Raw genomic sequence first — 25,002 nt, forward strand, 5'->3', positions numbered from 1 at the left:
CAACAAACTTATGAACGGCTGTGCATGGATCTCTCGGGCTGACGCAAAACATCGCCTCCATAAAATTTGAAGCTGAGATGCTGTCATAATCGAACTCTAAGCTCGTCCTCACTCAATTCAGGTGGGGTTGCAAGACAGTTTCGAGCAGCACATGTGTTTTGCAGTGCTTGCCATAAGAGCGACTAGTGACACTATATGCAACTCTGTGTCTGATCTAACAATACAAGCAGAACCAAAGATGCTGGAAACTGGCTGAGAAGGCCATCTAGACGCTTTAAATGTACTGTGAACCATCGGCAATATTTTTTGTAGAATAAATTTTCCCTGAGGCCTAGCAACAGCTGTCTATTGAATAGCTGGCATAAATTTCTGGGAATTATCATTGCTAAACACTATGAAATTGCAAAGCTGACACTTAAATTCGATATTTGGCTTGCAAAGGTTCCTTTTATTACAGAAATTCGATGTTACTGCAGTATAATCACGAGAGCCACGCACTTTTGTCAAGTTCACCAGCCTAGTAAAGTTTTACAATAATACGTGCACATTGGTTCGCGCAAAGGTCTGTCCAAAATCACCAAGTTGCACAAACGGGCAAATTCAAATAGATTCCGACAGTTGAGTGGCTGGACTAACCACTAGCAAGGGTTGGGTGCACAAAAGACAAATTTAACATACTAAAATCTATGATCCAAAGCGTCGATCACTGGTGATCGGTTTGAATAGGCGTGGTAACGAAAGAGTTGAGCTCATATGGGGCTTATCTTAACAATATTCTACCTGAAGACACTGAAGTAAGTAAATGCCATTTTGTTTCATAAATAGGAACATATTTCTTTACTCATACGTCACCTACAGTACACCGCACGTGTCGACATCAGTTGACTCGTGTGTCACTGCGCACCACTGGTCCTTCAAAGAACTGACCAGATTTATTGCCCTGAAACCATATGAAAAATTGCAAGTATGCATGCCAGGGCATAGTAAAGTGACACAACAGGCAATTTCTGACTGCAACACACAAATTGAAGAGAATAACAGCAATAAAACAATTTGAAAACTGGCAATTGACTTGTGCCTCATCCCCTGTAAGACATTAGAGATCAACCAGCCTCGTGAATCAGCAAAAGGCAGTCTTATCTACAAAACGCTCTTTGAAGACTCCTTGAGATTCTGAGGGTACCACTTCAGACATTCCCGTACAAAGTACTGTTATGAAACAATGAGTGAGATTTGACACAGCATTTCCAATTGGATAAGCAAAGGATGCAATCTCCGGTTTGATGCCAATCAAAATGAAAATGATCAGCATTATTTACAATGAGCCGTGCTTGGCATTTCAGCTGTTTTAAATAGAATAAATCCCTTGCACCCTTGCTTTCAGCACTAAGACACACACTCAATAAAGAGCAGAAAGGGATGCAAAGGCTAGCAAGACTCAACAAGTTTTTATACCCTGCACATGGGTGGGGAATGAGGGGTAAAAAAAAAGAGGCACCCCGAATGCAGACTACATTCGCTAACATAGATGTGCCTTTGAAACAGCAAGGCCTTTCATAGTGTTAGGTATGAGTGATGCGAAAAGACACTGAAATGAAACATCCCTACTGTTGACATAGTTTTTGCATCATAAGTTCACATGTGCACTGCAAAATATTTAGAAGAGACAGCAGACTTAGCCAGAAACAACCTAATAACCTGCAACCTCACCCACGACAGCCAAAACAACCAACATTTGCCGCTGCTAATTGAGTCAATTATAAGAGCGACAGCTACTCTTCATACATGCTGTTGCTATTAAGTGTACTTTGTATCTCGTCAGCTTATCAGGTCGCTTACTTAGGGCTCAGCAGTTATCTGTACTTATGCAACTTGTATGTTTACTGCGACAGACAGACCTCACTGCTGCCCAAGCACCACTGTAAGCAGGTAGGCACGCACACACAAGAGCAACACAAGTGGTCCCAATGGCAGACCCATGCCCTGAACAAAGTCCTTGTTTTCGAAGTGGTCTTGTCCTACCTACAAAGAAGCACTTTCTCCATGCTGCCGGAAGAATCTTATCTCTAGAGGCCGAGCGGGAAAAACGAACACCTCAGAGCGACTGCACGAAATCCCTGCGAGCTCACGCCAAAAGCTTTGATGCTCGTGCAGAGATAAGAGATCTTGCTGGACCATGATAAACACGCTCTTTCTGCAGTCGGCAACAGTCGCATGGAAAGTTTGCACCTTGAGCTGAGAGCCAGAAGGAAAACAAACTTGTGCTGCAGGGCCATTTCTTTTATGCATGATGCAACTGTAGTTCTTTAGTGAAAGAATGCTGTGCCTCAGAAGAGAAGCTAATAAAAATGAATGCTTTGTCCAGCTGATGTAAAATATGCTACTAGTTTGTTACCTTGCAAAAACGATGTGAAAATTCCTCGGCTATTCTACAAATCTCACGAAAGCTATATGTTTATGCATCACGCCTATACGCTAAAGGTGCTCTGTCGGATGCAGTATAAAAAACTGCAATGTCTGTTTCTGATGCAGAGTTGTGGATTTAAGCTAAGGGCTTCATTTGTTTTACACCTCCCGATTGCTGACAAGATTTTTATAAAATTTTAGCTCTTTAATCAAGATTCTTTGATAAGTTTCTAGAATTTAACTCTCGCCCTCAGTAGCCTCTTATTTCATTTAGACCAGTCCACTGATTATCTAGTGAAAGTAGTTTTGTGTTTTGAATAACTAGCAGTAACCAGCAATTATGAGTAACCCAGCAGCTACAGCCTTTCTGGATTGCCCAGTAGCTAAAGCCTTTCTCATCTTGCAACAGTGCCTCATTGGCAGAGAAAGAGGGCTTGCTCTGCCAGTTGATAGTTGAGTAACTAAAGGAATTGACAACGAAAGCAGTCATTAGCCTGAAAAAATAAGCCCCCTTGTCGAAACGCTCATCACAGCAGCAACACTTGTGGTCAAAGTGTAGGAGGCACGGTTGTGTTTAAGGCTGAAAAGCACAGCTGTTTGTAGGGTGGATGCATAAAAAAAAATGTCCCACTCACTCGCAGAAGCTTCAGCAACCTTTTCGTGAATTTAAGTCACAACTTCTTATGTCTGCCTACTGACATGGCTTCTAGGCCTTAATGCTGGTATCCTGTTTACAAGAGGGTATCTGCTTCAAAATACTGTCCTCTATGCTAAATCAAGACCATCCACCACTCTTCAATATGTTAGTTAAGAACCTAATGGCAGCCCTCAAATCTGAATGACCAGCTTAGAAAGTACTGACACAAAATTTTGAAGGTGAGATAACTTGTGGGACAGATTGGAGTGCACACAGGAATCATCTACAAAATAACAGGTAATATAGCCTAGAACATATTTAGCTAGATTTTAAAGGATATGTAGTAACACAACTGCGCACTCTAACAACCCATCTTAAAAACATTAAAACTGACTTGTTTTCAGTGTAGACGACTAACTACTACCTGAATTGAGAGTTTGTGTAGGTTGACGTACTCCTTGCCAACCCTCCCACCATGAACGCCTTTTTAACGAAAATAGGGAGCCCCGCTTTTATGGACTTGCTTCTGCAGTGCATTTGTGTAGGGTCATGGATACACTAAAATGCTGATATAATGAAATAACTGAAGAATAGCCTAGGTAATAGGTACAGCAGTTTGAATATATGTTTAAAATGATTTTTCAGATATTACAAAGTTACTTTGCATGTCCACTGCAACACTGTTATATTAAGGCCTAAGTGTATTCACGATATCCCACAGAAATTATAGCAGCAGCCAGGTGGCCTTCCTGGAAGAGAGCTGTAAACATGGTGTGCTCATGTGGCCAGCCACGTGGGTCCTGCCTAACTCAGTGCTCACCGAAACTACAAGTGGGGCCTATACAAACGGCTCCAAATAATTAACCATTGCACATTCGAGCAAGTGATGCTTTGAGCAGTTATAAGTGGGCAGTTAGCTTCTTGTTGATGTTGACAAAACAAGCTGTGAAATGAAATAACAAAAAGCACAAGAGTATGCAACAGAGGGCCTTTGTAAGAGTGTTTGACTTGGAAATCACTTGTCTTCACGACTGGTAGTCAATTATTACGTTCTCCACATGCGTACTACTTGTGTATATGTTCTTTCTCATGTGTCCTGAATAAATGCGTTGCAAGTTAGCACTAGTTTTGTTAAGGTGCTTTTAGGGGCGAAGCTCCTTGGTTCCCTGTCCGTCGGTGTGACAATCTATGGATATCCATACGCATATGGACATCCAGATTCATACGGATAATTATGTGGATATTCATGCTCAGGTGGGTATCGATACCATGTGGATATCGATATCCATATGGCTGTCTATGTGGACATCCATATGAAGATTCATATAAATATCGACACCATATGTGCATTGTGATTAGTAAACAACTTTGTATATCCTGTACACACGTATTGTCACGTCTTTGCATGACCGAGTTGGCAATGTATGGGGATTAATGGTCCCCCGGAGCTTCGCCCACTCATCATAATTCACTTCGTGGATATATATGCTGTGATTTTTTTTTCACTCTCCTTCGCTGTCATTAAGATGAATGAATGGAGGAATGGGGATATATTGAAGGGCCATCCTTTTTTTTTGTCAGACATAACGCCCAAGAAAAGCATGGTCATTGAAGAGCAGCAGTTGTGACATAACGGAAAAATGAATTAAAAGGGGCCATGACACTTAATTATCAATCATAATCTGTGTTTTGGGTTAATGCTTTTTTTTCATTCACAAAGCGTATTTAGTCGAGCAATTAATTTATAACTGGACATTTTTATAAACATGCAAGCTGCCTAATAGCTGGGCAACACTAGTGCACTAGTCAGCCGAGACATAACAAGCAACTAGCTGTTGAGTGTCTGCATTTTAGCAACAATATTGCTCCCTGGTCAGCTGCGCGTCAAATAAAGATAACTTAGCTTCCCTCAGCTTGGCACTGAAATTGAATAATTTGCAGCGGCTAAATCTTACATAAAAGAACGCGGCTCCACTCTTTCTAGCATATGACATCATACCAGCCCCGGCAAAATGGCGGTCGCCGGCCAGTGGATGGGATTTATAGCCAGCGACTTCTGGGACTGCACTAAAATGGTCTTTTACAACCCCCTTTTCTTATTTCTTATAGGCATAATAGACCCTCTACTACTCATTTTAATTTAAAACCACGAATTGTTGGGTGACCGTGTCATGGTCCCTTTAAAGGGCCACTCAACAGGTTTGAAAATTTTGAGCTGACCAGTGCAATGCGTAGATGAGGTATTCATGATCACGTCTACCAAAAATTTGCAACGCTACGTGCCGCAGAAATGGGTCAAATTTCAAGATGAACACTCCTCATCCTTCCTTTTGCGGGCGCGCACCCAGTGAATGAGGGCATGATGTGCGCGTATGAATGGCCCTATGTACACACCAATGCAGTGACGTTGGTTCGCTACGTAGACGACTATGCTCTGACGTTGCCAACAGTGGCACATGACATGGCAGAAATAATTTAACACAACATGCATAGTTTCTACATGTGTTGCTTGAAGAGATGAACAAATCTCTAAATAAATAATGAGACGCAATAAGGGAATGTGAGCATTCTTTTTTTCTCATTTCTCCCCCGTGAATTGCAACCAGATGCGGGGCTCATGTGCTGGCGTTTCGCATGCATTCGTGTCCCCGCGGTCAGCGCATCGAGCAGTCGACAGCCGTGAAACGCTCCAACCCGTTGGCCCACTCATTGTGCTCATCTATTCTACCGATTCTAGGCCAGCGTTTCCAAAACATCCCGCAGAAACAGGCAGTAGACCTCACCTCAAAACAGCGCTGGTAAAGAAAAAACGCTGCTCGTGTGCACGGGGGTTGGGCTTGTTTGGGCACGTCATGCGCACGTGACCTCTTGGTCGGATGCCAGAGAAAGTAGGGAAGAGATTTGGCTTGCGAAGGCTACGCGGATAAGCAGCAAGGGTTGAGCAGCAAGGGATGAGCAGCAAATAAGTATGACGAGAACTGGGCCTCAATGATCTAGACAGACAAACTTTAGAACGGGGAAGCGAGAGTTCAACAGCTGGTATTTACAAATACAGTAGAACTAAGTGCAGCAGTTATAATAACTAGTAGAATTAAATACAACTAAGTACAACCATTATGATAACTAATTAAGGCTAAACCCTCAGCCTGAATACTTGCAGCAATAGGTGTTCCACTTCACTCTCCCATTACATAACAGCACGCTGCCAACAGCGGTGGAGCTGAAGAGGAAGCTCGCCAATCACAGCTTCGAAGCTTGCTCAGCCTTTGGTGATGTTATGATTGGCCCTATCACATCATTCAGTCCTTAGGTACACGTACTTATCACCTAAAGACATACACATCGATGTAACTGGACATGCATTTCATGAGGATGACCTGACAATCTGGACAACAAGAGGCAGGGTATAAAAATGAATGAAGAAGCACTGCAGGAAGCCATATGTGCCACAGAACACTTTAACTGAAGCAGACTGTCACACACACCTAAAAAATTCAAACTTCTGGTACTACATGAGTGTATGAGAGAAAGCGTGAAGCAAGAAAGACTAGACCTCTAACTGCAGTGTGATAATACAAGTTCAGTGCCGTGTGTGTCATTCCCTTCCTGCATCCTGTGTCTAAGGGCTGTTTTGTATTTTTTATCATGGAAACCAACCAGCTGACCGAATCTGCTTGTCTTCTTATGATAGAAGTACCTCAAGTATGCTATGAATTTTTGGTTTTGTCAAACAGAAGGGTTCAGCTGGGGGAGTGCAACTGCAAAAAGTATGAAGACACTGTGATGCCATTAGCCGACCTCATTAAAGGAGGAGCCAGCGAACGCTACTAGATGGTGTAAGAATGCAAGAGAAAAACTAGAGCTGTTCAAGCAACTGAAGACCAGCAAACTGACAGGTCAACACACCAATGAACAGCTCATACTGGTAAACAACACAAGACAAACAGCAGTGGACCATGGTTCACTGGAATGAGAAATCTAGCCATGTACGGCTAAAACAAAGGCCTGGTCAATTATTGAAGTTTATTTCTCCTCCTTCCATACAATGGCATCACTTTTACGGATCCAACAGCTTCCTCAATGTGGCTGATGGTGAACCAGTAGGGCAGCTAGAAATTTTTTCAGTTGGGGTTTCAACCGTACTTTATTTTATGCATGTACATGTGTTTGTGTGTGCATGAAAACACGCAATATTGAAATTTTTTTTTGAGGTGAGGGGAAGTTGAACCTCACTCCCCCAGCTATGCGACTGTGGTGCACTGAGTGATCAGCACATTTATGAGTCGTTCCCATGGCTACAGCACATTGGTCATGGCTTTCCAATGCCTAAAAATAGTGATAAAATGCGATGTCATAGAGTTATTCAAGCTAACTGTAATAAAGTGTGACCGTAAAATGTGCACTCCAGAGCAATGATTGCAACACCAATAATTAAGAGATGTCCCTACTGCCCATCAAACTGCAAAAACTAGCAGCACTGTGACGATACTGTCAGTGCTATTTCTAACAATCTTTCTCAGCAGAGTTGCCGAGCTACTTTGATGGAGTATCAAAGGCACGCTGCTTTCATAGATATTTAAATTTAAGAAGAAATACTTTTACAAGAGTACCTTACATAAAGACTGACTTTGTACAGTCAGAGAGGCAGCGAACCAACAGACCTTACTGATTAGAAAGTCAGCCTTACTTAAACATGGTAGTAGGATACAAACAAAACATGTAGAAAACCCCTAGTGAAAGCGACAAGTCAACTTTACTGTTAGAAAGCACAAGGATGTCAGACTTGTTCTTGAGTTTGCAGGGAGAAATGCAAAGAACGGAAAGGTTCACCACTCGGATTAAATGTATGGGTTTACCTGAGCTTTGTGCTTGTCTGCGCAATAGATAAGGTGTGCTCACATGTCCAATGACCCTTTTCCTAGAGGAAGGTTTCCAGCATTTCACTGAAGCGCTAGTCCTTTGCCTCCATCACGGTTGTTTGCCTGAATAAAAAATTCACGGTTGTACATGTCGCAATTTGTTGACAAGTCCAAAATGTAACAGCGTGACTTTGGACTAGCAAATTTACCGATTGGCAAAGAAAGTTTAAGGCAGTACCACAACTTTTCTGTTCCCTGGCTGCACTTCACTGCTTTTTGGTTTATGCCCTTGCCCAAAGTCATGCCACAAAATTTTTAAATTAAACACAACCAGATATGCCCCAATCTTTTATGTTACTGGCGATCTTTGATGTTACTGACAACTCTAAATTGTGGACGTGCACACTGACACAAATAGATAAACACCAGCACATAACAGAAATATAGAGAGACCCTGAAACAAGAATTCATATGTGTGTGGCCCATCCCCCTACTGTGTCAACAAGCACATAATCCTATTTGGAAAGAATTCCTAGTGCACTCAAACCTCAATTAAACTAACACAAGTATACAGAAATATCAGTTCGAACTACGTAAATAAGAAACAGCCTTGCAATAGATACAGTGACATAAAGAACATTTATAACAAATTTTCGAATGTAATTAACTTATTTTCTTGTAAGATGCAACTTTGTTATCATGAGGTTTGAGTGTATTACAGCGCAATGTTTAAGTGCAAGTTCTTACACATGCTGAGGATTCCTGAGAACGTCTCGCAAGATATCAGCTCTTGTTGTACAATTTATCCTGTTTAAGTGCTATTGTCTACTATACTAAAGTACTAAACTAATGGTGACAAACAATTTAATCTTTATTGAAGTGATGTGATGTTTTACACTTGCATTGTTTTCCTTAATAACTTATTAATTTCTGATGAGTTATATAGTGTCTTGAGCATATATTGCAACAGCACTTGATAGAATAAATACCTTCGAAAAAAAAATGAAAAAAGTACCCATTGCAGTCTTTAACAACAAGACCTCGAGCTGTATATCACAGCACTTAAAGCCATTCATTCTACTAATCTTAAGCAATAATTGCGCACATACCAAGAAAAAAACACTCCTGACACTTCTTTCTATCTATTTGGCAAAATTAGAGTTACGAAGGTCGAAAGACACTAGCACCTTTAAGAAGCTTAATTACACCTCATATACTTCTCATACAAGTGGGTCAGCAATATTTACACTGGTTTATCAATAAATTTAGAAAGGTATTTTAGAGTGATGACTTAGACAAGCTCTTTAAGATTTAAATGAATATTAAGCCACAAGTTTAAGGGACCTTCACTATAAAAGCAACGCCTGGCAACTAAAGCATGTTGACCACACAGCAGCGAAATCGACACTTGGCAAGTGCAGACAGAATATTCACCATATGCTAAGCTGAAAGCTTATGGTGTACAACACTCACAAGCTGACACTTTTTTTACAATTGCTTATCAAAGAAACCTGATTTCATCCACTCCAAACATGTCAATCTCGCCATGACTCGAAGCATACCACCATGACCAGCTGTGAACACCCTCTGGGCACTATATTTTTGGAGAAAACAAAACAAATTAAATTTAACTTTAAGGACTCTGCAACATTGTAACTCATTTTCTGTCGCTGTTGTCAAGTAAGGCAACATCACTTCAGAAATAGAATACCTCTTATGCTTTTAAAACTGTTTTTTTTTGTTTGAAATTTTACCTATCAATAACATGTCCTTATAACCAAACTTTCTCATATATGATTTTCTTCAATCACTCCCATTATAACCATTCTTTTTTGGGCCAAATCATTGCATCCTAGAATTTCGAAATGAAATAAATGAAGTAAAAATGATTACAACTTCTATTATTTTTGTTGACATATAAAAAATGAGTATTCAACCCAAGCAAAGAATGTTGAATTCATCATTGTTTAGTTAATAATGAAACCAAGTGAATAAGAATGACTTGACATCATGGCTCAGAGTGGTTTTAAGAGCATAGCTTTATAAGCTTTCATCGGGCCAGGCAGCACAAACATAAATTATCATCATTATGAACAAGAACATGCTCGCTTCATCTTATTCAGCTTCTACTTTGCTCCTACAACACTTGAACCAATTTGTATTGCATTAGAATGAAAAAACAGCGATGGGCCAGTTAGTTAAGTTATGTGACTGAAAATAAAGTGAAAAACTTCGAGGACGTCGGAGCTTAGACTAAAGTAGACTGCGACAGTGTAATTGGGGACTCGAGCACGTCACCTTCTCAATTGCTAGCGCAGCTTCGGTTCTCGTTGCATCCCTCAGCGGTGGAAACGACGACTGTATGTGCAACATTGGCCCTTTAAAGCTACCCTAGAATGCCTACTGCAAGTGCAGTTGTTAAGTGCTCATTATGCCATAACCATTCCTTTTGCAAATCAGTGAATGGCCCACTACGTGTAAGGCAACAGCTAAACCCACACAGCTGCTTTCTTTGCTGATGTTTTTGCAGCTAATGATGATTGAACATGTCTGAGAGCGTTTTAATGGGTGGGCCTTTGACTCACTCATCGCACAATTTACACATTTTAATGCCTGGCGTGATTCTGCACTTCTGCAGCACTATATTACATGTGTTGAGGAGACTCCTTCCAGTGCATGACATTTATAGAGTGTTTTTTGAAGCAGTTTCAAGTAATTGCATGGCACTGTGGTAGGACACCTACTTGCCATGCAGACGATGTGGTTTTGATTTTCACTCAGACCGGAAAATTTTCATGACTTTACTTGCATCTTTCTGGCTTTTGTGGCTACGGTCTAGATAATGACGTTTCACTCACAACAAACAATGCCGGCACCAAAGCAAACCCTGACACTGAGGTCGACACAAGAATTCCCGCGAAATATCGCGTTAAATCTAGTCACTGTATTGAGGTCACGTATCACCACGCAAAAATTAACTACATGACCGAAAATACTGTAACATCTCGAAAAACCAGTCACATGACGAAAAATACTGCAACAACACTTACGTAATTGATTGTCACATAAGTAGACACGTGACTGAAATTGCGTAACATCGTGCAACTAAGTGTGCAGATGAAAATCATGTGCCACTACGAAACATCTTACACTAGCTAGTCACATGACATGTATTTACCGGCAACCATGTAACCGCTAGTCACATTAGTAGAATCAGATTATTTCGTAACAGGTATATATATCATGTGGCATGTGTAACCGTACTTGGCATTTGTAACAATAACTTCCCACATCTAGCAAAAGATTTGCCTTGCTAACAAAACTTAGTTAAGTCGAAGATTAACTCTGCTGATGGTTCCAGCCTTGTGCCACGAGTGCAAGCTACGCATTAAATTTTTTTTTTTCAGCAAACTGGCTTAGAACCGCCAAGCCAGATTTTCACCGCATGTGTAGTTACCCAACAAAAGCGTGTCAGCCCGTAAACACTAGCTGCGTAGAATAAAAGAAAACTTCCCTCCACATAAAGCACTTAACAAGGCTACACACATGAAAAAAAATCTTTGTGGCCATATTCATACAGGTGAAAAGATTGTGGTTGTCACCTGTGCAATAGAAACTGGTTCACAGCTGCTGTAAAGTACTAGTTTGTGTGCCTTTTGAGTAACTAGATGCTGAGTGAGGAACAGAATATAAATGCATTTTTTTCACATCATATACCCTCTCAGTTTCAGCAACAAAATTTATTACGGAACTGTAAATGGCCGACTAAACTGAAACTTTTAACATTGTACAGATGTATTCATACATGGAAAACTTTTTTCTGAAAGTTGAAAAAGAATTAAGAAAAAGCTGAGATGATACATCTTTAAAATAGCCTCAATATTGCAAGACATAAACACAAAATATAAAAGAAGCAGACACACTATATCCAGTTATTTGGAGGGTAACTGCATGTGTCACACAATTATATATGTCTAGAAACATTATGTGAAAGCATTAAAACACTATGTATTGCTGCACATGTTACAAATACTTTGTGTATGAGCAATAGCCCAACATGAAGTGCTGCAGTGGAGATGAAACTAGCAACAACAAAAGAAAAAAATACATTGTACAAATAAAATACAGCTTGACAATATTTGTTGGCTGTTTTAATTAACTTACTAGCAGTAAAGCGAGAAAATAATAAAGAAGTTTTCTTTTTACATTTCACAATAAGCTTACCTGTCCTAATAAATATAAACATAAAACAGTCAACATAAACGAGAAATAATAAAGGGAAATTATACATTTAGAATGACAAAAGCGCAGTCACAGATATAGATGCGCTGTGCTAGGCCATAAGCTGTCATGAAGACATAAAGGCAAAAAAAAAAAAACATTAACAAGTTACGACCTTTCTAGCTTGAACGATCTCAATGAATTATCTAAAGGTCACGGTCGTCTAACAGTATGCATTTTATGCAGTTGCTAGCAGATATCAGCGCCCTAAAGCACCTGCAACAAGTGCTCGGCGAAGCGCAGAATCAATGCAGCACGACTGCTGCTCGCCAAAACAAGCCAGGGAATGTCATCAATCACTTTCCAAACCCTGCAACCTGAAGTACAGTGTTATACAAACAAGCATGTCACTTTAGCTCGATACATTGTACCTCTTCAGCCATCATTAAAGGCCACCAAGAAAAGTTTAAAGAGCGATATATGAACGCCGAAGCGATATTTCAAAGGAACTTAACCATTAATACAACTGACGTTGCCGGCGGAAGGTGCAGTACGATGAGCTTTGGAAGGAAATGTGCAAATCAGTACGCATAAACGATACATCGGTACGCAGCCGTATTTCACTGTGAAAACAGCGCAACTAGAGCTGTGAATGAGCAATCGGAATTTCCATTTTTAAATTAAAAGCGGCGGTGTCGTACAGTTATTGAACACCTCAAACTTGGCGTAACCGCAAACCGTCCAACCTGAGCAAAAGTTACACCGAAGAGCGAACACAATCAATTTGATAAGAATACGCATGTCTACTGCAGCCAGACAGGACTAGACGGAACGTCTAGGACCGTGAAGAAAGGCATCACGTCGATTACATAACATGCACATTGGTGTAGCTCGAAGTCAACACGCGACACACGACGATAGTTCTAGCGCGAGAACAAAACGACGACATAGAGATAAGAAAGAGACGAGGGACACAAGCTCGTGTCCTTCGTCTCATTATTGTCTTAGTGTCGTCGTTTTGTTCTCGCGCTATAACTATCGTCGTGCCATAACAACTAGCCCAAGCCGCCACAACTCAAGCGACACACGAACCGAGAGACCACACAACCACGTGCACAGAACAAACAAACCACCCAGTTCACCGACTTTTGTGTACCGGCATGAAGAAGTCAAATTCCATTCGCCTTTGCAGCGTCGCAATTCATAATTACTCCCATAAACATTCGTGAAGATTCAACACGCCGGAACGTGAGTTTCGTACACGCCAACAGCAGTTTCGATTTGGATTTCTCCGAGGGAAGCCGAGTCGAGCTGTGCTCGTCTGGCAACGGCAGCGGTTGTTTACATCTTTCCCGATTGCCCCTACGCGGTCGCCTTTCCCCCCCTCCCACTCGTGATACTTGGACTCAACCTCTCTCTCGGGCCAATCAACGACTCCTGTTATTTGGTCTAAAGTGCTATGTACGGAAATGATTGATCAAGTGGCATGAATGTGGTGGTGGTCGAGCGTTTTCGTTTCTCAAAGTGGTAAAGAGATTGTTCACCCTTCCCCCACTCCTCGCTACCGACGCAGCTAGCTGCCCGCTTTGACCAAGGTGTATACACACACGGGCAAGCGGCGGTCCAAGAAAGAAGTCGCCGACGATCTCGGAATATGCTACAACGCCGCGTCATTGAAGCTGCCACACGGCCGGATTGTCTACCCGTCATGAGCTACGTGTGGTGCTGTGTTTTGTGTGATCGTGCTTGACGTCGCTAAACGCGTCGTTTCCTATATTTTTTTCCGCTCCGGGTTCTCCTTGTTTTCCTCCGAAGCTTGCATCCATGTGGGCCGCCGTGATCTTGTTTGGGTGCCCCGGTCCGTGCCACCGTGCCTCACGATCGGATTGCTGAGTTTCATCGCGGCAAACAGGTGAGTCGGGCTGTGTATACCCACCCCGCATCCGTAGCTTATAAAGATTTGCAACCCGGACAACAGCATTGCGACGCCGATCGGCGTTCGCGACGCGAGGGTTAGCGGCTCGTTCGGTCGGTTTCTCTTCCAAAAATAACAAAAAGGAGCCAAACATTCGCGACTACGTATTCGTAGCCTTAGGCGTTTGGGTCACCAATGTGCTTGTTTTCGGACGTTGTCGCCATAGACGACAAGTGTTGCCGCTGGTGAAACCGACCGAGGTAATCGGTGCTTGAAGTAGCGGCTGCCCTCCGGCTGCCTGGGTTGTTTGCGATCGCATCGCAGAAACTTGCCATGCGCACGAGGCGGCGCTGCTAGTTATCTTTTTTTGTTGTCTTATTTGTGTTGTTTTCGTGTCCACGCTTTTGGCCGTGCTGCGTAGCCGTAGTCCAGAATCCAGAGAACCATAAGAGCTGGGCGAAAAAGAGAAGGCAGATGACGTTTGGTGACGTCGCTAAAATGGAAATCGTCATGCGGCGTCACAGCATTTGGACGCTGCCGCCATATTTACGCGCAATTCAACGTCACCGTAAATGACCGTGCCGCCATATTAAAACCCACAATTTCTAACTTTACGGAACCAGCCGTAGCGGTGTCTTTACACTGCATTGGGTTGTCTAGATCTAAAGTCGAAGAACGTTCTGGAAGCAGTGCAGCATTGGTGTTTGCTTGAACAATGACCTAGGGTCACCGCACTGTTTGATAGGAGTCGGCGTGCAGTGTGTAGTACTCGTTTGACGCTACTTCACGGAGTTATGTTACTTTGATGTTTGATTCTGCCGGTCGGAAGCGATAAAGAGAGACTTTCGTGGCAGCCGTCTCGTGGCAAGTTTTGATTAACTGTGCCACGCACGCTGTCGGCGTTCTTCGTACGACGACCGTACCGTTGCTAAGCCGCGTTACTACGTTGTGGTGCCGCGCATGTGACGTCATGAAGTGTGTTTAGTGTGGGCGGGCCTACGTGTATTGAGTTCGAAATCATGTGGTTGTCAGTTAGCATGAAACGGCTGGAAAGGGAGCATGAAAGCTTGCGATAAAAAGCGCAAAACCCCAGCTGGCAAAATGATTATTTTTTATACTGCTATCGTTCGTACCCCCCCCCCCCCCCCCTCCTCGTCTAGCATCTTGCGCATCGTGATTCCAACTTAAGTGAAAACGTTGAGGTCATGATGTGAGTGACCGGCGCGCATCTGATGCATTTGGCTCCGGGCACACAGTTGTGGACGGCTTATTGTAGTCCGTACTTGTGAATTATCACAGTTCTGCTTTAGTTATGCATGAAGCTTGATCTGCTTTTCTTTCCTGCTTTGTACTTTAAATCGCTGAAAAAGCTCCTTCTCGCATTTTCGACACTAACTGCCTGTAACAGATGAAAATGGTCTCACTTCGGCTTCCCATGGTTTATAATCACACAGAACACCGTGTTGCAGTGATCCGGGAAATACGAGGGTTGCAAAAAAAAAAAAAATGACAAAATTGCTGCTGAACCCGTAGTAGCTGCGGCAGACACTGGAAGTAAAAATTGAGAGGCTTTGGAGTAAACGTGTGTTGTGCAGATAACTTGCGGTTTATGGATAGGAAAAGGCAGCCGCCCGGTGGTGACTGGGGTGCCTTAAAAACAACATTCCACCTCTAATAGGGCACACGCCCAAGTCGCGGTAGCCCTTGTCATCCTAGAAGCACGCTTCGCCTTTTCGATGACGGTGTTGTTCACGTCATGTGTTGAGCGATGTTGCGTTCCCCTATTGAGGCCGATGAGTGCATTTTGTTCGCCGCTATCTGTACTTTGGTCGAAAGGAACGGAGGGAGGTTGCGCTCGGGGACGGGCTGGGGAGGAATTGGAGCGTCATTGTCGGTATCTCGTCGCCGTTCGAGGACGGCCTTTTCGAAATCCTCGGGGAAGCTGAAAGGCGCGTTTTATTTCTCGTTTCTCTCTCTTTTTTTTCTCCTTTCCGTTTCTTGTGTGTGCCGGTGGCGTCAACCAACGCTGTGCGGGAGGAAATAAAGAAGACGGGAGGTCTGCGGGGCAGCCGACCGGCCGCGCGCGTCTCTTGCTTTTTTTTTTTCCTGGGAACATTGGGACGTCCAAGGTGCCTGGCTCGCTTTCTTGCCGCTTGTTTCTTGTGTACTACCATTGTTGGGAAGCCCGAAGCAAGCGGATTTTTTTTTCTCCCTCTCTCTCTCTCTCTGTCGTTGGTTCTTGCTTGGTGGGGGAAAGCGGCCGATGAGGGAGGGGAGCCGTGCGAGCCGGCGGAGAGCTCTGTCGGCGACGTACGACGCTGGCGCCAAGCACAACAGCAGCAAGCAGCACCGAGTGTGTTTCTCGGCAGCCGTCTCTGTTTTGTGTGCCGCCGCTACGGCGCGCACTCATCCCGCCTTTGGGGGGGGGGGGGGGGGGGGGGAGTAGCTAGGCCTAAAAGCGCGAGCCAGGCGGCTCTATGCGCTGCGTTTCTCGTTTTCTCCTTTTATTTGCCCGCTTATTTTGCGGGGTGGGGAGAATGGAGGGTGGTGGTGGTGGTGGGACTACGCTCTCCTCGGCCGCGTCTTTCTTTGTCGGGGGCATTCTAGTACGGTTACCACCGGTTCGTCGTCCTGCTGCCGGGAAAGTCCCCGGCGGTTTCGTTCCTTCGCGGCTGCCGCCTGCGACCCCGCGCTCCCCCCTCCCGAACTCCCCCGTCTGTCCGTTCGGCAGGTTTCTTTGTTTGTTCTGCTCGCTTCGCGGGGCACGCACGGAAGCTGACGCAGACGTTGCTTATGCCGCCGCGTGGAGCTGTTGGGGTCCTTGTTTGTGCAGAAAGCGCCTCCGCCGGGGTTGTTTACGTCTCGAGCGCTGCGGACGGTCTCGACAAATCGGATACTTCCCCGCCGCCGCCACCTCCTCCTCCTCTATCGACTCACTCACTCTCTGGTCCCTGCGTTAACCGTGTTTGCTCCGTATCGATTGTTTGACTGTTTTTCCGTCTCCCCCTCTCTCTCTTTGTTTTTTCTCGCTTATTCGGAGTGCGCAGCAGTGTCTGTGCAGGGACGAATTATCGATGCATCACTTTGAATTTTTCGAACCATGGCCACAGGGTTGGGCGAAGGTAAAATAAACTTTAATTTGGTACTGGAGAACCCCAATCAGACACCCCCTCGAAGGCGGTCCGTCGCACCGTTCGAATTTTTCGAGCAGGGAAGCGAATGCCGCTTGTATATATCGTTATCAGTACCCAACTGAAACACTTTGAGGTGGCATGAATAATGATTACGGTTGGCAACGATGATAGGACTTCGTGAAATAGGATTTGCTTACTCTTGTCAGTTATTTGTGGTGTTTAATTGATGTTGTTTCCATAGCGCCCAGTCGCAGTTTCCGTTTCAGAGAGAGGCTGGACAAACTTTTTTTTTTTTTTGGTAGGCACAGCTAGCTAAATGACCACCCGAATCAGTAACACGCTGCAACGCTACCATGTGATTGCCGCGTTGACAACTACGGTGGCGAGCGCGCAAGGAGCATGGCAGCCCAACATAAACTCGTAGTAGAGTTTTACGTCCCAAAAACACGGCATGATTGTGAGAGGCGTCGTAGTAAATGTCTACCATCTGGGCCTCTTTAAAGTGCTCACAAATTTAGGTACACGAACCTCAAGGAGCATGGCAGCCAATCGTAGTAGAGTTTTACGTCCCAAAAACACGGCATGATTGTGAGAGGCGTCGTAGTAAATGTCTACCATCTGGGCCTCTTTAAAGTGCTCACAAATTTAGTCACACGAACCTCGAGCATTTAGCCTCAGTGGAAATGCGGCCGCTGAGGCTAAGATTCCATCCTGCGGCCTTCCTGCCAGCAATGGACCACCGTGGCGGGTTACTCAAAAAGTGTTACGGAGGAGCTTGTCGGTTGTTTACGTAAGAAGCAAGTTGGTGTCTATGTCTCGAGGTGCTCCAATATTGCATTCCCGGTGGGACGCTTTTAAAATTGATTTTTAAGTGTGCTTCCGGCCGCGTTTGCAGTTTATACTTTGTAGATAATGTGTATAGTGGGTCCACGAAAGTCATCTCACAACTAATCTCGACTCGGAAATTATGTGTCAGTGCTTCAGAATCCCTGTTCATTGAGATAGCCACGTTGTGCGGTGGGCCTTGGCAGAGATTTAAAAAAGGGGGTGGTTGCTTTAACCAGGTCAGTTGATTGGCTCCAGTTAAGACAGTTAAGAGAAAGAGAGACAACTTGCTTTTGTTGAATTCCGCTGCTGCATAAATGAAACCGCCTAATGACTCTGCTTGCGACAGGTTATACATATTGATTGGTCTGGCTGTGCGGCCGCATTGTCAGAGCCCGCGGGAGGGTGCGCTTTATGGCGACGCGCTTGTAAAGTAGACACATTGACGACCTACCGCAGATCGATACGGGCCGCGTTATATATAGCTCGGTTGAGCTTCCGGGTTGTTATTGCTGTCGCGTCCGTCTTCCAGCCGCACTCTTTTAAAAGTACCAAAAAAACTATGCATATTTAATTACACGAACGCATAATGTCATGTCGTCGCGTCGGGAACTCGTTAATTCTGGGTAGTCGTGCTTGAGAAAGAGGCAAAAAAAGAAACAGAGACTACCGTGAGGCAATCTATCGCCAATGTGCTCACTCAGTGGTTTTGTCGGTGTACTGCTGGCGGCCAAGTTGGGCGGCAGATTGGAAGGATTCATTGTAAGCGATGCGCAAATAACGCAACGAGGATTCGCAAGCACACAACTACCGTTACGAGCTGCACTTGTGTTCTGGTTAGTCTGTGCATCACCTATAATTCATAAACGCGATGATGTAGAGGAAAGAAAAACGAGAAAGAGATAGAAGGAAAAAGAGAAAAGGGAGCCCTCGCCTTGTCCGATCATGAGAAGCTTTGCGTGTGCATATTTGGTGAAATGTTTTTCTTTCTCATTGCACAATGCTCCCTTATATTTGCCCCCCCCCCTTTTTTTTTTTCAACGCGTTTTTTTATCCTTGCACATCTGTCTCTTTACCTTACTTTCTTTTCATCACTCTCACTTCAATCGCCGCAACCCCCCCCCCCCCCCTCTTTCGCCGAGTGTATCGGTTGAGGTGTCCTCACATGAGAGACAGTTATCGTGCACCCGACTCTACAATTTCTCACCTTTCCGTCTATTCTCCTAAAGAACCACACCCCCCCCCCCCCCCCCCCTCCATGCCGGGTGGGAATTCGACCTTCACGCGCGTGTTTAGCCGCTCAACACTTCAATTGCTACAGTCAACAACGGCCGTCATGAAATCATATGCAGGCAACAATCAGATGTGGCAACGTGAAACGACGAGTGACCGTGACAAAAAGATCAGTTTACTAAATCAGAAGCAACCGATCGCCGACAAGTCCCGTATCTAGGGAGCATCAACTATTGGAAATGAGCGTGGCCGATCCCCCTACATAGGAATCGGTTTAACACGAAAGTGAAAAGTGTCTGTAATTTACAAAGCTAGTTGAGCGTTTATTGTGCATTGTTTCAGCAACAGCAACGAATTGCGAGCTCGCGTTAGGAACGGCAAGCAGCTCGAAACTTGCTGCGCGCACCTCAAGCAGAAACCACGCACCAAATTAGCATACACAGGACGATCGCGGACTAACAACTGTCACACTTATTCCTGCGTCGTGTGTCGCCAGCGTGCTCCTTTCGTAAACGCGGCCGTGGCATACTGCGAAGTGACTTTCGTCCTCCCCCGAATTACGACTCTGATAAGTTACTTGTGAGCGCGCGAAGGAGAGACCACGCTCCGTGGGAGCGTTGCTTTGTGGAGGCGGCGACCTTGAGAGCACGTCGACTGCGAGACCGTCGTGCTCCTTTCGTAAACGCGGCCGTGGCAGCCTGCGAAGTGACTTTCGTCCTCCCCCGAATCACGACTCTGATAAGTTACTTATAAGCGCGCGCGCAGGAGAGACCACGCTCCGTGGGGGCGTTGCTTTGTGGAGGCGGCGACCTTGAGAGCACGTCGACTGCGAGACCGTCGTGCTCCTTTCGTAAACGCGGCCGTGGCAGCCTGCGAAGTGACTTTCGTCCTCCCCCGAATCACGACTCTGATAAGTTACTTATAAGCGCGCGCGCAGGAGAGACCACGCTCCGTGGGGGCGTTGCTTTGTGGAGGCGGCGACCTTGAGAGCACGTCGACAGCGAGACCGTCGTGCTCCTTTCGTAAACGCGGCCGTGGCAGCCTGCGAAGTGACTTTCGTCCTCCCCCGAATCACGACTCTGATAAGTTACTTATGAGTGCGCGCGCAGGAGAGACAACGCTCCGTGGGGGCGTTGCTTTGTGGAGGCGGCGACCTTGAGAGCACGTCAAACGCGAGACTGTCGCGCCAGCTCGCCACTGACAACGAAACCGCGCTAAAGTTTCGAAGCTCTATAAGGGCTGCCAAATGGTGTATGGTGTTCATAAATTACTTGCCGTTAGAACGCTAGACAACGTACGCTTTGTGGCGTAGTGGTTAGCGCCGCGCACTGAGGATCGATTCCGCGCGATGGATGTTTGCCTTCAGATTTTTTCTGCACTGTCTCTTAGCATATATTTTTCGACGTCACTTCCGCGACTGAAGTACGTCAGCGGAGCCTAGACCCCTACATAAGACACTTACGTGTTAAAACGGTGCGTGCGATTTATACGCACGTAGGCGGCGCACTTTTGAAGGGTGCATTCTTGTGCCGACGCCACCTTCGATATCTCGGAGGAGGAGGAGAAAAACTTTATTCATCCCAAGAGGGAAAGGTGCGGTGGTGGAGTGTCAGAGGTGCCTACCCAGCGTAGGTCTCCGCTACCCTCTTGGCTTAATCCAAGATTTGGTCCTGGACCTCGGGCGCGGAGCTGCACATAAGAGCCTCCCACTGCTCCTTACTATTAATGTCTAGAGAATTGGGGGGTGGGTTTCGGGTACATTCCGACAGGATATGGTCTATGTTAGCTCTTTGTTGACAGAAAATGCACAAAGGGGAGTCATGACAAGCGTTGCTGTAGAAAGAATTCTAGTGTAGCTAGATTCAGACTCGTGTTAAATTGAGCCCCAGCTGGTCGGAATTGGTTATAACCCCCTACAGTATTGGAGCGTCTCTCGTAGGCCTGCATTGTTCCTTTTGCGTGAAACCACGACGCTGGTTAGGCTCAGTAAGGTCGGCGGGAAGACCGTAGCTTCAGTGTCGCTACCGCTGCTGTCGTTGCTTCGGCTGCCTGAAGTGACGAGCCGCTGCACTTTGGGACTATTGTTCGGACGGGATCTTCTGCATTCTTCCTGTGCTCGGTGACAACTTTTGCAGGCAGTACTGCGAAAGCTTTAGACAACCGAAACGCTTGTACGCGCCTTCAAATAGGACATATTTTCTTCTAATTTTAAGAGTTATCTATCTCGAATAAGTTTTCTTAACTAAAACAGTCAAAGAAATGCTGGAAGCTGTTGGTAAAAAAATTATTATTTTACACTTCTTTGTTTTCTCATTTCTTGGACCACGCCGCGTTTAAAAAACGCGCCAGTTCTTGCAGAAAGCGAGGCGCCCCCGATGCCGGCTGGACCGTGTGCGGCCGTGAACTTGCGTTTCGTTCTTCGAAAAAAAAAATATACACGAAATGTGACAGAAAGTGGCTGATAAAGAAACGAGACCAGGCAATTCATCTGCAACTTCGATGCCGGATTAAGGTGTACATCGACTTCACTTGTCGGCGAATGCTGCGAGCGCGCAATGCCGAAACTGGAACGCGAACATTTGAGAAAGCTGGCGGACTACTTGCGTAGTAACGCACCTGTGTGGATGCCCCGCCCTAAGCGCCAATGCCAAGAAGTCGCCAAGTGTTTTTGTGGGTGGGCGTTTCGCTCATGCGTGGCATGTATTCATGACGTGTCCACCATGATCAAGCACATTTTTTTTTCACGAACGTGCGTATGTGCTGTTTGCGTACGTGCGCCTATCTCGTTTGTATGTGCGTGGTGTCTGAATGATCATGTACTGCATCTTAGCTATAGCAGTGCACAGCAAGCTTATTCGACCGTCCCGCAGCGGTGGTCTAGTGACTTGAGGGCACTCGTCTGCTGATCCGCAGGTCGCGGGATCGAATCCCGGCGGCTGGATTTTCGATGGAAACGAAGATGCGGTAGGCCCGTGTGCTGAGATCTGGATGCACGTTAAAGAACCCCAGGTGGTCGAAATTTCCGGAGCCCTCCACTACGGCGTCTCTCATAATGATATAGTGGTTCTGGTATGTGAAACCCCGCATATAAATCAATCATCATCAAGCTTCTTAGAACCAGTATCATACCGTTACGAGACGCGGAAGGCGATGTATGCACCTTTTTGCTAGAATGGGCTATTTTATCTCCTCTGTACAAACGTACAATTATGCATAATGTGTCCGATCGTGCGCTGAAAATTCGTTCGTGCGTTGCAAGCTATAGTCGGACACATTTTGTATGCCCGTACGTACATCTGTAAGCGCATGTTTTAGTCACCGGTGGTTATCGCTTATGCATGCCTCGATCGCCTCTGACTTTCCAGGTCGAATGAATATAGGAACGTGGCAAGGGGGGAGGGGAGATGCCGTTTTCGTTTTTTTTTACTTGGGGTTCGTGTCGAAACTAGTTGTCTTTCTTTCTTTCTTTCTTTCTTTCTTTCTTTCTTTCTTTCTTTCTTTCTTTCTTTATTTATTTCTTTGTTTCCTCGCTTTGCTTTATAGGGAGGTGGCGGGGCTGATATCTCTCTCGCCACAATTGGGACCCGTGAATAAGTAGGTGTTCGGCGCGAATTGCGAGTGTACTTGCTCGCTTGTCGGCTCGCTGTCGCCCGATGCCAGTTAATGTCATTAACAGCCGCATGGATCAAGCGTATACTTCGCATGAATGTGCCTTCCTCGTCGCCTGACGAGCGCATCCGTCGGCCGATCGCATATACAGAGAGTTCTGTTCTGAGGTTGCATCAAGCACAGTCGTCTAAACTTGCGCCATTTCATGGGGTCATTTCGCACGGCAGACGCTATAGCCCAGCCGAGTCGTCACCCGACTCGAGTTTCTAACTAACTGCGTGGTTCGAAGCGCTGAAAATAAAGCATTCGGTCGCTTTTGTAAATTTAATGATGAAGCAGCGCGTCCTGTGCTAGCGTAGTCAGATGCTAACTGCGTAGTCAGATGTGAAGTTCAAGAGCTTTTTTCGGGTATTGGCGGAAGGGTGATCATGAAGCCCATTATATGTGTATAAGAGAACAGAAAGCACATGCGCGTTAGAGCGTACTTGCCGCAAATTTGCTCCACCGGAATGTCCCGGTTTAAATATATATAAACAAGAGAAAAGTTTGATTCGGCGTTTTTCTAACGTCCGTTAGTCGCCTCGGAGCTTGATGAGGTCAAATCGCGTTGCCCTTCGTGAGTGCATGCTCCAGCTCGTGATGATGCTCCTCTCCGTGGCCTGCATTCGTCTCCGTTGCTCGCTGCCGTCGCATTGTCCGGGTGCGTGCGCAGTATTGGCGTTTCGGTATAGCTGCAAAGAGCTGAGCGTTGGGTCATTTGGTGTGAAGCCCTGCGAAGAGTCAAGATCGAGAATCCGTACGACGCTGTGGCGAAATAGGCAGTCATGGACGTTCTTCTGTAAGTTTCGATCATTTCTGCTTCTTATGATTTTATATGTGCAATGCCCAAGTAAATGCAAATAGCGCGTGATGAAACAAAAAAAAAGAAGCACTGAGGACAGCCGCTCAACTTCCGAATGGCCTTATTCGTATAATCTCAACGTCAGGCATTAAAGACAACGAGAATGGGATCAACCTACTTATTTCTGACGTAGTCGCTTATGGCGTTACGTTAGGATGAATGTTGGCGGTGCGAAATCGCCGCAGTATTGGATTCTGCTGTCGCCTGTTCGACTCCGAGTGATCGCATTCCGATGACGGCTGAAGTAGAATAAAAGAATTAACGCCGCTCTCGCTTTTTTTTCCCTTTTTTTGATTGTTTGGGGAAACCGAAGAGGCGTTCTGAATTATTCCGGAGCTTTTCGTACTCATATTATTATTATTATTATTATTATTATTAACAGTAGTAGTAGTGGTAGTAGTAGTAGTAGTAGTAGTAGTGGTGGTAGTAGTAGTAGTAGTAGTAGTAGTAGTAGTAGTAGTATCACGTGGTAGTGTGCACTTTGGATCGCCCGTTTTGGTGTTCACAGAAGTTACAGTCATGGCGGTATAAATAGTAGTACCATAGTGAAGAAAAGGAAGATGAGTACTAGTTTCATCATATAATTTCCTATAAATCGGTAAAACCGCTGAATTCTCGGCCAATCTCACTCAGTGTGTGTGAGTCACAGAGAGTAGGCGAACAAGAATATGGCCCGGCCCCCGCATTCTGCTTGCATACCGACGGGCCAACCGGATATGACTGGAGCGCCGCTTGGCTCGACATTGGCATCCGTCTCAAGCGCCCGGCTTTACCCGCAGATGACCGGCTGGTGTCGCCAGCATCGCACGCGCTCGCCACCCATTCAGGGACATCGCAGCCCGGCAAGGCGAGACATACCGCACTTGTATCGCGAGAGGGATAAAATTCCATGCTCCTTTGATTCACTTAAAAAAAAAACAGCGCCAATAACGAGAGACAAGAGAAAGAAGGAGACAGACCTCGTTATTGTCCCTCGTTATTGGCGCTGTTTTTTTAAGCGAATCACGTCGTACCAACTCGCCCAAGCAACCACGTTAGCATGCTCCTTTGGTTTTAAACCTCGGCCTCTCGGAATACATGTCGCCCCGCCACGGTGGTCTAGTGGCTAAGGTACTCGGCTGCTGACCCGCAGGTCGCGGGGTCAAATCCCGGCTGTGGTGGCTGCATTTCCGATGGAGGCGGAAATGGTGTAGGCCTGTGTGCTCAGATTTGGGTGCACGTTAAAGAACCCCAGGTGGTCGAAATTTCCGGAGTCCTCCACT

General features: G+C 45.4%; 1 protein-coding gene and 1 long non-coding RNA gene across 3 annotated transcripts in view; one reads left to right on the plus strand and one right to left on the minus strand.

The window, feature by feature from the left end:
• Positions 1 to 808: 808 nt before the first annotated feature.
• LOC119188262 (uncharacterized) lies at positions 809 to 13,334 on the minus strand. Its single transcript, XR_005111953.2, has 4 exons — positions 13,270 to 13,334; positions 9,414 to 9,496; positions 7,900 to 8,025; positions 809 to 940 (listed from the first exon to the last, which is right to left on the minus strand). It is a non-coding gene; the product is annotated as an uncharacterized LOC119188262 (long non-coding RNA).
• A 566-nt stretch (positions 13,335 to 13,900) lies between these two features.
• Positions 13,901 to 25,002, plus strand: part of LOC119188263 (insulin-like growth factor 1 receptor) — a 207,870-nt gene continuing 196,768 nt past the window's right edge. For both annotated transcript variants that reach the window (XM_075895933.1, XM_075895940.1), the window contains exon 1: positions 13,901 to 14,035. The gene's annotated coding sequence lies outside the window, so the exon portion shown is untranslated. The remainder of the gene's footprint in view (positions 14,036 to 25,002) is intronic.

Source organism: Rhipicephalus microplus, chromosome 1, assembly GCF_043290135.1.
Source record: "Rhipicephalus microplus isolate Deutch F79 chromosome 1, USDA_Rmic, whole genome shotgun sequence".
NCBI classification, from domain to species: Eukaryota; Metazoa; Arthropoda; class Arachnida; order Ixodida; family Ixodidae; genus Rhipicephalus; species Rhipicephalus microplus.